Source organism: Coptis chinensis, chromosome 3 (genome assembly GCF_015680905.1).
Source record: "Coptis chinensis isolate HL-2020 chromosome 3, ASM1568090v1, whole genome shotgun sequence".
NCBI lineage: Eukaryota > Viridiplantae > Streptophyta > Magnoliopsida > Ranunculales > Ranunculaceae > Coptis > Coptis chinensis.
In genome coordinates this window covers 35,592,808-35,607,375 of record NC_141458.1, presented here as the reverse complement: position 1 = coordinate 35,607,375, position 14,568 = coordinate 35,592,808, and positions in this window count along the sequence as shown.

Below are 14,568 nucleotides of genomic sequence, written 5' to 3'. Positions count from 1 at the left end.
CCCCTTCCGCCGGGTAGCCTTGATGTTGTTGAATTTGCAACATCGCCCACCGCCTTTGCCTCTTTTGCCGCCTTCCTTCTCAAATTCTGTTTTAAATTTTTGACTCGGCCGTAACTCCCGCCAACCGTGTATTAGGGGTGAATCGTTACTATCACCTTTTCCGCTAGTTGGCGTGAGAGTAATGTCCACGTCCATATCCATGTCAATCAAGGATCGACATGGACAAACTGGCGGACCGCATGGAGGACTTCGACTTGTCGATTTTCTTGTTTGCAAAGGCCGTTAAGGGTGGTGGCACTTATGCGCCTTTTCATGGAGGCGGGAGGCGTGGGGAATCTACCGCTGATCGGATGTTGAGAATTGATCCTACTACTAGGAGCAACTTGATTGTTCAACGGTTCATGCATCGACCGATTTGAATTTCGGGGTCGCGATTCTTGTTAGTAGGAGGAATATGTTGACTATTTGGTGCGCTTCTCTTGCTTACCATCTTGATTGTTTCACGTGATAATGAATTCTCTGTCCCCCACAGGGCGAGCCAATTATGTTTTCAAAGAATAAACTACCAACAACACAACGAGAGCAATGGTGGCGAACACACTAAGAAGCAGAGGATTTTGATGTTGGGGAGATGAAACCGAACCAAATAATGGGCCTTAACGCACTCCAAGATCTATTCTCAGGGATCAAGTTTCCACGTAGTTCCTTATGAAAAATAGTTTGATATTTATAGAGGTAGAGTAGAAGTCCTTGTAGCTCAAGTAATCTTGTATCTTGAGTAATTGTGATGAAGTATAACTATCTCTTTTGATAAGAAATGAATCCGGACATAAATCAACGTATATTATTGGTGGCCAGGTGTGTAAGGTTCAGGTTCGACGCAGAACACGTGAGTAAATCGGAACAGACATCGATCCACAGTGATATTGCTAATTGGCTTTAGCCCTTTGGATTAAATGAATAAAATAGATACCCTCTAATAACGGACGCGTAGGTGGGGGTAAAACAAGATTACCCGTGAGTTATAAGAACAATTTCTCATATCTCTTTTTGTACCATTTGAGTTATAGTAACAATTTCTCATAGACAATCTATTTTGTGTAGGGGGACCAAAATTTGATTTGTTTTGGGAGGGACCACAAAAATAAAAAAAAAACCAATGACACACGTGGCTATTAGTTATTAGTGTTTGTTATTTGTTTTAAGATGACCACAAGTTATGCATTTGGTGAGAAAGCCCACGCAGTTTTCGAAACACTTGTTTTAAGAGGGACCACAAGTTATGCATTTGGTGAGAAAGCCCACGCGGTTTTCAAAACACCGGTACATTTGATATAATACCAAAGCAAACACCAAATCTCAAATTTAGTGTTTGATTTGGTGTTTTTTTTAGTTTGGTATTCAAGAAGTCTCACTATTAAAAATGGTTTTTACCAAATTTTAAAAAAGTTGGTGCAAGAAGTCTTACAATTAAAGATGCTCTTGGTACCATGGACCAAAATATCGCCGATATATATCGGTATTTTGGTACACCGATATCGATATTTCCGACATATATCCACCGAATATATAACTCTTTTTTTCCGATATATATCGAAATTTCCGATATAAAACTTTATATCGCCGATATAATCGATATATCCGATATTTACGATATATATCGGTTGACTTTTTGACCATTTTGTAATATAAATCCGATATTTCTAATATATTTCCGATATTATATGTCCGATATATACGATATATACGATATATATCGGTTTTTGAGTACACCGATATATTGATCAATATCGATATTTTGGGCCTTGCTTGGTACCACATCGCATCGCCCAAACCAAAAAGCATGTGTACAAACCAAAAAACATGGTACACCACGCTTTAAATAAATATTTGGTATTATTTTTTGAGCAACAACGGCGAATGTTTAGTTGACGTGATAGAGATGCATGAAGGTTTAGTTTTCGTGGAATCTTATTGAGGTGGTCTCTGTATCCAAACCTTTAACTTCAAAACTATGCTCTTCTCGGAAAAACAGTTGTTAGGATTAAATTTGGTGTCTCCTCGACCCTCGTTCATCATGGCTTAAACAGATGAAGACTCGTGTTTTAGTACATCATCTTTCCTTGGTGCTGAAATTAGAGAGCGGGGTGGGGGGTGGGCTTCAATAAAATAATGTAAAAGCAGATTTGTTCCACATCAATTTTACTAGGCCACATACTGACATACGTCGTTGTTGGTTCAGTGTGGAAATCTGCGCTTGCATAGTAAGTGTCATTTCATATGTGTCGATTTTGTCAAGTTAATTAAATATCATAGAGGTGGGACTTGATTTACAAGTTGAGTGTTTGGCAAGAAGAATATGTAATATACTTTCTGATAATGATGATAATAGTGGATTAATAGAGATACTCGATCTTGTTTGGATTAGCTAATTTCAGGGATTTTAACAGTTGAGAGTTGAGACAATTCATTGTGGTTGCTTGCACGTAGTTCATTAATCAAGATTCTGGTGCGAACCTTAAGGTTGGTTTTGTTTTCCAAGTCAAAATTCACATGGCAATGTGCTTGGCTGCTTGGAAGATATATCTTTCTGTAAATACCTTATATTCATATCCACAGATCTATTGGCATCTCAGCACTTTTCAAGTTAATCTGTGCTTAAATCACTATGAAGCGTTGGAGATTTTTTTTTTCGTTTTCAATTGTCAATTTTCTCGAGCAATATGGTTTGCTAGTTTGCTAGCACTTTCGTAAATGCTCTTCTAGCATAAATTTACCATTCGATGACGGAAATAGTGTCTATATAGCCAATTACAGGTTCTAACATCTAAGCGTTACATTTTATATGTGCGTCATGCAATTATGTAACGGACATTATTTGAGGTTATTTCAATGCATTTGCATCCAGTTTCTGATTTTCCGTTAAATATTCATCAAGGATATTGCATCCAATTTCTGATTTTCCGGCCTGTTAGTTAATATATGATTTTTAGTTTAAATCATTTGCATCCAGGTTTCGATTTTTCATTAATTATTCTTTGAGGTTAGTTCAATGCAGTTGCATCCAATTTTCGATTTTCCGTTAATTATTATTTGAAGTTAGTTGTTTAATGCATTTGCAGCAAATTTTCGATTTTCCATTAAATTTTTTTTAGGTTTGTTCAATGCAGTTGCATCAAATTTATGATATCCCGTTAATTATTCATTGAGGTTAGTTCATTGCATTTGCATCCATTTTTTTATGTTTCTATATTCGTTAATTAGTTTTTAGATTAGTTCATTGTATTTGCATCCAGTTTCCGATTTCTCATTAATAACTCTTTGAGGTTAGTTCAAGACATCTGCATCTAATTTATGATTTATGATTATTTATGTTTTGAGGTTAGTTCAATGCAATTTCATCCGATTTCTGATTTCCCATTAACTACTTTTTGAGATTATTTCAATGCATTTGCATATAGTTTCTGATTTTCCGTCAATTATTCTATGAGGTTAGTTCAATGCAATTGCATTTGATTTTTTATTTCCTATTAATTATATTTTGATGTTAGTTCAATGCATTTGCATCCAGTTTCTGATTCACCGTTAATTATTATTTGAGGTTTGTTTGATGCATTTTTGCATACCGTTTCCGATTTCCCGTTAAATATTTTTCAAGAATTTGCATCAATTTCTAATTTTTCATTAGTTATTTCGGCGTTAGTTTAATGTGAGTTGCATCCAATTTTCGATTTCTAGTTAATTACTTTTTGAGTTTAGTTTATTGCATTTCAGCATAAAGTTTGATTTCTCATTAATTACTCTTTTAGCTTTCAGTTCAATGTATTTGAATCTAGTTTTCGATTTCCTTTTTAATTATCCAATGTGGTGTGTAATACCAACTTTCTACTTATCTATTTGTAGTGTCCTTGTAAACATGACATAAAAATAAATCATGTTTGATATACTATATGGGATCATCAAGGATTATCCAGTTCCCAATTTCAGTTAATTATTCTTTAAATTATATACGACTCATTTATGTGGGATCTTCAAAATTATCTACTTAACGGTCCTGTCATATTAATTATTCGAAAAATATATGCATAACAATTATATACAAATATTATATTGATCACTCATCCAAATTTCTTATAACATGAAAACCACGACTCTTAAAAAAAAACTTCGTCATTGATAAAACTCTTCAACTTCATTTGTTGTTTAATAATAGAAGTTTGATTGAAGTTTTGTGAGATTGTCTAATAAGACGAAGTTCATATTGAAGCTACTTGAATAGCAAGGTGTCTCAAATTATACGAAAAAAGATAAGATAAACACCGTTTTAAATGCAAAACTATACTTATCAAGACATTTCCACAATATATAACATAACTATATTTTGAGGTTAGTTCAATGCATTTGCATCCAGTTTCTGATTTTCTGTTATTTATTTTTTAAGGTTAATTCAATGCAGTTGCATCCGGTTTCGATTTCTTGTTAATTATTCTTTCAGAATCGGGTTTAATGCATTTGCATCTAATTCCCAATTTCGCTAATTATTCTTGAACTTCGGTTCAATGCATTTTGCATCCAGTTTCCGATTTTCCGTTAATCATTTTATGAGATTAGTTTAATACATTTGCATCAAGTTTCCAATTTCTCATTTATTATTCGATGAGGTTGCATTTGCATCTAGTTTCTAATTTCCGTTAATTATTGTTTGAGGTTAGTTCAATGAATTTGCATCATGTTTCGATTTTTTAAGTTAATTATTTCTTGAGGTTAGTTCAATGCATTTGCATCCAATTTATTTTTGAAATTAGTTGATTGTAGTTGCATCTAGTTTTCGATTTTCCGTTAATTATTTTTAAATATTAGTTACACGTATTTGCATCATGTTTCCAATTTATAGTTGTTTTTTTAGGTTAGTTCAATATAGTTGCATCTAGTTTCCGATTTCCCGTTAATTTAATCTTTGAGGGTTAGTTCAATGCATTTGCATTCAATTTCTGATTTACCGACAATTATATTTTGGTGTTAGTTTGATGTATTTGCATCCAAGTTTTGATTTTCCGTTAATTATTCTTTGAGGTTAGTTTAATGCTTGCATGTGCATCCAATTTCCGATTTCCCGTTAAATATTATTTGAAGTTAGTTCGATGCATTTTGCATCTAGTTTTTTTTTCGTCAATTGATCTTTGACATTAGTTTCAGATTATATATATTTTAAAATATTTGTCATTATTGGGGGTTTCATTTGCTATTATATATTTTGTGATATTATTTTTTGTATAATTTAATTTTTCACATATAATTTGTTTTGGTTTGATTTGGTTTGGTATATAATTTATTTAAGCCTAACGTCCACTTTATCTAAATCAATAGTTATATGATTTATTTAAAGCCAGCGTCCGTTTTAATGAATCGGTTATTCGCTAAAATTGGAAATTATAAAATTCATAAATTTAATTAGAATATGTCGTAATTATTGTGGCCTATAGTTTTTGAAATCCTTAACTATGACTAAATGTCTAAATCCCACAGTGGATGACACCTCAAATTGATCCAACTTTATTTGTTAGGGCCATATATATAGTGCATACAATACAATTTTATTGTTTTAGGTATACACTATTACTTATTTTGTGATTAGTTTACTTTTTTTCCTTTTTTCCAGTCACATGTGTAGTTAACAAATGCATAAAGTAAATGTTCAAGCAACTCAATTCATTTTTTTTCTTTTGTTCTTTTTATAGTTTCATTATCATTTTCTAGAAAGAAACTTTGTTATGTTAAACTTCACCTGAGATTAATGTGGAAACTATTCTTTTTGGTGTAAGGCTTTTAGGAAAATCATTTTTGGTTGAAAATAATATTTTTTGCAATTTAGTATTTTTTTTTTTCGTAATTAGCTATATTGTTTAGGAAAAGTTGGAGACTCTGTGAAACTCTAGATGGGATTGTTTCTTTATTTACATCCTACTTTTTCATAATTATAATATAACTATAATATATATCTAAGAATTTTGAATTCCTTACTAATTAGTACTAGATTTTTGGACCCGTTCAACGAACGGGGACCGTTTTTATATAATTATTTCATTTTATTATTATATATCAAAAATCTTATTTTCAAACTATATAAAAACTCATACATTAAATTAATTGATCAAAGTTCCATGGCCAATTATTTGCCAGATTTTGTTCTAGACTTCAAACAATAAAGAAAATGATAAGCAATAAATAATTATGCAAGACATTTATACTATAAGAGATGAAGCTCTTTAACTGATCTATCCATATTCTCCTCGTCTTGAACTTAGCTATAATTTCTGCCGTTAAATGAAATAATTTTTTTTGCTAAACATTTTGAATTTACTTAAATTTTTCTGCATAGCATGAATTAAAAAAATTCAAACAACAAAAATTTAAACAATTTCATTCATGGGAGTAAGATTACCTTTCTCCGGCAATGAATCTCTTCTTAATAATCATTTTTTTTTTCTTTTCTCAATTGAACATACTCAAAAATAAATAATCGACATGAAGCCATAATAATACAATCATGGTTGCTGAATGTTCCGAAGTATTTCATCTTAATTAACGTTTGCAAAAAATTACCCATTAACAAACAATAATTTGGAACGTGGTCGGCCTGGTATACTTTCAAAATTTAATAAACAAATTATATCATAAACGGTAAATAAACTTTAGTTTATGCGTATCTACTCAAACTATATATTATTTTGTAACATCCAAGAATTGCATTTTTTTGTGCATGGTCACTTGGCCTTGAACTTTAGTTGGCTATTGCTTTTAAGAGTTCTATGTGCGCCGTATTTATACATCAATTATAGTTGGTAAAATCTTAGCACAATTGATGAAAGTCTACATCTAGATATGTGTTTACACTTGGTGGTGGAGCAGTTAGTTGGAGAAGTGTAAAACAATAATGTATTGCAGATTCGACTACTGAGAGGCAGAGTATGTTGCGACTAGTGAAGCGACAAAAGAGGTAGTCCGGTTTAAGTTTTTTATGGAATTAGTAGTGCCTCAAGCAATGGATCCCCGTAACATTATTTTGTGACAATAGTGGTGTAATAGCTCAATCCAAAGAGCCTAAGTATCATAAGAGGTCAAAGCATGTGGGCGTAAGTATCATTTGATACGTGATGATATTGTGTAGCGTGGTGATATTGCAGTTACAAAGATTCCTACAACTGAGAATCTTGCATACCCTTTACTAAAGTTTTGCCTATCAATCCTTTTGAGAGTCACATGGATAATATAGGTCTTAGAGTGGTTGCTCAATGTGGTTTTGAAAGCAAGTGGGAAATTGTTGGGATATTTGGCTTTTACAAAGCTAATGAACATTTATTAATTATAAATGATGATGTTTTTATTTATACATAAATCTTATTATTACATGAGGAAAACGTTAATCTTTTTGTATTTTTTTTTACGTAATAAAATAAAAGGAAACATAAAATTTGGTACTTTTCCTAACCACAACTGTGAAATAACACTACCTAGATAGGACTTTTATACCGCTCATATTCACGCTAAACATCTATCGTTCAATCTGATAATTTACTAATGACCATAGCTATGAAACACTACCTAAACAGGATTTTTATACATGAACATAGTTTTGTAAGTTATACGTCTTCCGATTTTCTATTGACTGATCATAAAAATCGATTTTTTATTTATCGATCATAAAGAAACACGGATTTTGCATCCATATAATAAAATGAATATGCAACACTCAACTAATATAAATACAACTTTCAATTTCTACCATATGTTACAACATTTGTGACACTTAATGTAACATAATTACAGGAAGTTTATAGCATCAAAATAAACGGAGAGGATGTGAAGTCATTATGAACTCATGTTCTCTTCCCCATGCACAACCATGTTGTGCATCTATTTCGCCTAAACAAAAATTACATGTCGATTAAGATATTGTTACCTTATGAGAAGATGTCAAGTAAGTAGATTAAGAGATAAGAGAATATGGTATATAAACATATATGATCTCCCAAGTCTATGCAAAGGGTAAAGACATGTTTATGAGAATTTTATAAGTAAACTTGGCGTGCATGTGTCCCGGACATTGGTGGAAAAAATAGTACTAAATGAGAATGTGAGATTAGTTTGTAAATATATGACTTGCGGGTGCAAAGTACCTTTGTGCGAGGCGATTTGTGTTCCAATAACAAAATGTTTTTAGAATCTAGATGTACTACTATATAGCTAGCACTTTAGTATGACATTATAATAGACACGCTCAAAACCTATTTTCGGTGAAATAAGTAAATGCCACATGAAAGCAATAAAAAATATAAGAAATAATGTATATGATGATTGCAAACCAAGGCAACGGAACATGGTAAATTATCAGTGCTATTATATAGAACTCAATCGCATGTTGGGACATATGTGTTCATGCAATCTTACTACCTGACTTCATGTTCCGTTATATTTTACCAACACTTAAAAATAATTAGTAACTAACTCTAAGGGAGATGGAGTAGAAATGAAATTGTAACAACTATTAAAATAAACTAAAGATAGATTACCTTAATGAGTATCCAATAGTTGTTGCATCCCATATTTGTTTTTCAATAGAAGGAGCCAAATCCTAAACTCCGATCTCCCACCTCTTTCATGTAACTCAATTGTTACCCACGAGAAACATCATTTGAAAATTTCAAAGCTGCAATTTAAAACTAAGTAGCCCTGAATGGATTGCTTAAAAATATTATGATGCCTTGATTATCCATAAAACTAAAAACATATTTACCCGGGGCTACTCAGATCTACTTAACAACCTACTATTATGACTCAATATAGAGTTGAACAAAATTGGATGGCCTCGGCCACCCATGAAATGTCACTCTTAAACTACAAAAAGACCTTAGAATGACTAATTATGGATACTGAGGTCTATTTTTATTTATGAATGATAACTGCTTCAGCAATTTTGAATAGAATATGAATATACAATTCATACATTCCATGTGAGACGACATGGAGTAGCTCTATATATTACGTACACCCTAAATTCAAGAGTCATTGAATTATTAATTAAATGAATAATTACGTTTGGTCCACGATGTGCAATAAAAGGGATAGGTAGTACATGACCAATGACACAATCTTATTAATGGTGTCAAAGAACATGGCCAATTCATTGCCAAAAATAAAACACTATTCTGGTGGATGAATATTCTATATGCATGATGAAAGCCCAATTTGTATTAACGATATAAAAAAGTAGAATAGATTACCTTAAACCATATAAAGGTAGTAAAATAAATTATCTTAGACCTCAAAAGTCATTGGTAATAAAAGAATTAAAGAAGATGATGAATATAAAACCTGGTCCTTCATCCTGCAACAACAACAGGTGTTGCTTCATAGTAGCAACTTAAGAATTAAGTGTCGGGTCTACAACAACTCAAGCTGTGGAAAGAGAGAATCAACACTAATATTGGTAAAAATGGCTTCTAATTAGCAATAAATATGGTTGTTTTCAATTAAGAAAGAATTTTGTTGGAGAAATGTGCGTGAATTTTTATTTTAGTTGAATACATTTTTATTAGGGAAGAAGAGAAAAGTGAGATTTAGAATATGTAGGGTATTCTACACATGAGATTTAACAAAACTATTTAACATAAGGGTAAGAAACCGATTTAGCTATCAACAGTATAAACACGCCATTCAACAAAACATTGGCTACGAACATGAGTTAGTACATGTAGCAATGGGCTTTAGTACATGTAGCAATGGGCTAGTATGCAATAGGAATCCCATTCAATATAACAATATCATCAGCATAAAGTATTATTGCTTCAAATAATAATAATAATAATAATAAGTAAACCAAAAGCAAGTATGGCCATGTTGGCTGAAATATGTAATATTAAATATGGTTAAAAAAACATGATATCTCTTTCTTATGTCGTTTGACTCGCTTCCATATTTCCCATGGAACCAAAGTACTATTAGCCTTTGTTGTTACATTTGACTTTGTCTTTGCAACATGTATTTATGGTACTTTAAGCCCTACTTTCATATCAATGAAAGCAGGAAATAGTATGTAAAATGCATGTTGATTGAATTTGGATACTTGGTTTCTACACCGACATATCACTAAAAACAAAAACAAAAAACATAATAAATCTCCCCAGAGCAAACAAAATGTAAAACAAAAAACACAATCATTCAATAAAACTGAATTTTTCAGTACTTGCGATGCTTTCATGGGGTAACATAATGGAAATCAACTTGAAAGCTTAATTGGCATAAAGAGTTCTTGAAGCTATAAACCTTAAGAAATTATAAGAATATATATAACCAAATAATTAAGAATACAATACAAAATTAAAATAAGCAAAAGAAATAGAAAGAGAATAAGAGAAGTATAACTGACATGAAGAAGAAGGTTAATTGTCACGATAAAGAAGGAAAAATTAAGATAGCCAATTGCTAAAAAAATGTAAAATAAATAATCTTTATGTAGAAACGGGACTAAATTCAAAATTCCAAAATGTTTAAAATAAGTGAATATTAAACAAAAAAGTGGGAAAAAAATTGACAAAAGAGAGGGGTTATGTGAAAATCAGGCATTTGCTTGAAATCGAAGGTTTATTTCAAGTTCCGATTCAACAAAGCTTTTTTCACATCAAACCCAATATGTTGTAAAGCAAGATGCTTGGAAAGTTTTCTTTGTTGACATAAAGCAGTTTATATGGGATTCTAGGGAAGAGAATGAAGAAACCTTAAACTCATCATATCCTTCGCCAATTTCACATGATTGGGGCTACCTCTGTTTTCTCTTTAATGAGGTTTTTTCAATTTTACTTGCTCTTGCCGAGAGAGATTTGAGGCATCTATGCTTTGTGTACCTTAGGGTTCTAAGAGAATGCGAGGAAGACAAAAAAAAGTAGATTTGAAGCGAAGCAGTTAAGCACACCACTCATCATTTGTAGATAAAAGCTACTTGATGTGGATATTATTGAATTGAGGAAGAGATTTCTTCTTCCCCAAGTTTTGGAGTAAAGCTATATTTTGTTCTTATTGGCTCGGTTTCATTACATTAGAAGTGACTATGACTTATTGTTCAAACCTTATTGACCGAGTTTAAGTTGAATTCTCCAGGCTTGTATAAGGTTTATTTGTTATTATTATTTTTTTACTTTGAGGAGGCCATAGAAAATTAATAATAGATTAGGGAGGAATAAGCCAATGCAGGGAATGCAATTTAGAATATGCAGGTGAATTGCGTTAATACCTTGTTCAATAAGTTGTTCATTCCAAATTCAAATGTCATAAAACTCAACTACAACTGAATTATCAGATAACAAATGTAAATTGAATTATCAGATAACAAATGTAAACTGACAAATATTTTCCCAAACAAAATATGAACTGAAGTCGGGATGGTATTTCCCCAAACAAAAGATGAAGAATAACTTTTGTTTGGGTTTTGGAAAAAGGTGCGATTGGTTTTAAATAGTGTAACCGCAGAGGTAGTGTATTCATCTCTTTTTTTTTTCTCATTTTTTTTCTCATTCATTAGTGTTTAGAATACGTGGGGGTTTTTGAATTGTTGCTTGGTAGGGAAAGGGAAGAAGATAAGAGACAATCCTAGTTTTGAGGAGAAAAGTTAGATTTTCGGTAGGATTTGGATAAGGTTTATTTATTTTGCTAAATTTTTTTTCAATTTGAGGAGTCCATAGAAAATTAAGCATAGATTAGGGAGATTTAAACAAATCTGAGGAGGTCTCACTAATTATTATTCCATCCGATTTTTTAAGAGCCAATCATATTGCTCGAGGTGCAAAATGTATTTGTTATAAATGGAGCGATATGGTGAGAGAGAGAATGTGCACGCGATTTGCACATTAGGATGGGCTAGAGTGCCACCCTTTATTGTGCCACTCTTATCTCACACTTCTCCTAGTCCATCGGATCTCGGGGATGAGATCATCGATCTAATTCGATAAAACGCGAAATTTCAAACTATTTCGAAAACCTAAAAACGAAAAAATGCGAAATTTTTTATTATCTCTCATGGTCTTCTTCTCCACTCCAGAAATTTTCGAATCTACAAAAACTGAACCATCTCCAGAAATTCAACCCCCGTTTCAAGTGCCAACGAAGAAGGATTCAAACAGGTACGGTTTCTCTCTCGATCTATTTTCTCTCTCTCTCTCTCTCTCTTGAATTTCCAAGCCTTTTAAATTAAAACACCTCTCTAAATTATGATTTTCCAACTAAACTTTATAGACAGAGCCAGGAATTTGGGTTAGGGGCAAGGTATATGAGGGGCGTGAGTACACTATCCTCAAAAAAATTGGAGAGGCTGAGCCTTATACATTAAGAAAATTTTCCATTGATTGTAGTGTAATTTAATAGTTTTGAGAAATTGTGGGGAGCCGTCTCCATCCTTGGTAATAACATTAACAACACAATTCACAGCACTATTTAATGTTGTTGTTGTTGTTTTATTTGATTTTCCCTAGTTTTTTTAATATTTGTTTTTGAGATATACTCCATTATTCCCTGCTGGTCTTACGGGATTATTACCGCGCCCCTTGGTCTCTCCTTCTGTCAATTGACTAATTGCACATAGCCATATATAATAACCCACCCAAATCAAATTCCATTTAAGTTAGATGACACGAATCTTAGTCTTGACGTCCTAATCTTGAGCTGATGTTTGATGCCAAACTTAAACAAAAAAGCAACCCTTATTTGGTAATTGGTGCAATCCTTTGTTTATTTATTTTTATTGTAATCTCTTATCATTTACTTATTGTCTTAATTCTAAGACCTTTGACTTTTTCATAATTCAGGTCTTCTTAATTTCTTGTCATTTCTAAGTTTTACTGTTTTGTTTTTGTGTTGATTCTAAATGCTTAACTTTAGGAACAGATCCAACATAACCAATAGATGCTCTTTTGTCCTTTTACTCGTGTATTTACAATTTTGCATGCTTAAATTCTTGTACCTCCCATGCAATGTTATGTTGTACTTTTCACACAAATGATTAGATTTAAAAGTTTTTTAAAAAGTGGAAGGAGAATCAATTGAGAATTCAAGATGGCTTCCTGTAGTTTTGCTTTTCATGTATCGTCAGCTCAAAGAACCTCCATCTCTCCCAACCTCGATGATCTAAAAACTTCTCTATCTTCGGAAATCTTGGGCTGTAGTGACCTAGACTCAATTTGTTGGTTCCACCACGAGATTCGGCCTTTAGTTTAGTATCCATGCGCTTCGTTGGGAATCACATGGGTTAAATGCCCTTTCCTCTCTCTGCCTCTAGCTTAAGCGGAATAAACTAATTTTTCTTTCATTACTCGGCAATTAGAACATATATTACTTGGTCAAGGCGAAGATGGAGCGGCTCTACTTTTATATTTCTTAAAAGTGGTAGGTATTTACTTAGTGCGTAACTTATTTTCGTGTCTTCAACGACTTATATTGCCTTGACTTGAGGGAAGATGTGAATGAGGTTCTTTTGCCCTTCCCATGGCCCTCTGTCAATGAGGCTAGCTCACCCGATGCTACTCTTCAACTTCAGGAAAGTAATTTAAAGTTAACTCCACGCTTAGAGAGAGGGCAAACTATTCTTGATTCCATAAAGAAGATTTATTTGTTTGAAGTAGGGCGATGATGAGGCTAAGCTCACGATGCTACTCCTTGACTTCAAAAGCTGTTAAAGTTAACACTCCCGAAGGGCCAAATTGTTGTAGATGCCTCAAAGAAGATTAAATGTTCAAAGTAGGGGCGTCTTATGTCTAAGTTATCAGTAACTTGATTTTTGGTAGTCTTTGAATTGCTGGCAATAGAAGAATTCAAGAATTACATTTGTAAAATCTGTTTAATTTAAGGTTAAGTATTTTTTGTGTATAGTTATTGGCCTCCATATTTCTGAGGAAGCTTGGGGACTACGTATCAAGGTCTCACCTAAAAGTTCTTTGCATGGCTTGTTATGTTGGTCACTTTGTCATACTATGGAAATTATATTTCAAACCTTTCTATAGTTTTGTCCACTTCTTGTTTCTACTCTTGGAGAAACCATTCTCGAGAGGTTGGATTGGTTCAATGAATTGGTCATCGAGTTTTATACAATGTGGCTTGAATTTTGGTGTCGAGTTTTATACAATTTTGGCTTGAATTTTATACAATGTGGTCAATTATAATTTTGACTTGAATGTGGTTGTCAGAGTTTTAGCTTGAATGTGGTTGTCAGAGTTATATGTAAGAGTTTTAATTTTGGCTAGCTGTCAGAGTTTTAATTTTCGGTGAACTTTGTAAACGAAACATTACGCTACTATCAGTGAATATAAACGAAACATGCCAAAGAAGAATGCCATTTTCCTTTGTAACTTGGGTTGTCAATCAATGGGGCATGCCATTTTCCTTTGTAAGTGGGATTATGTTTTGTTGGCCTCTTCCACTCACCACAGCCAGGTGCTGTCTCACACTTTGGGTTTCAATCTTTGGTGCCTCCCATTCACCATCCCCTCATCATCCCAATCTTCAGGCTTTGATGCTTCGGGATCA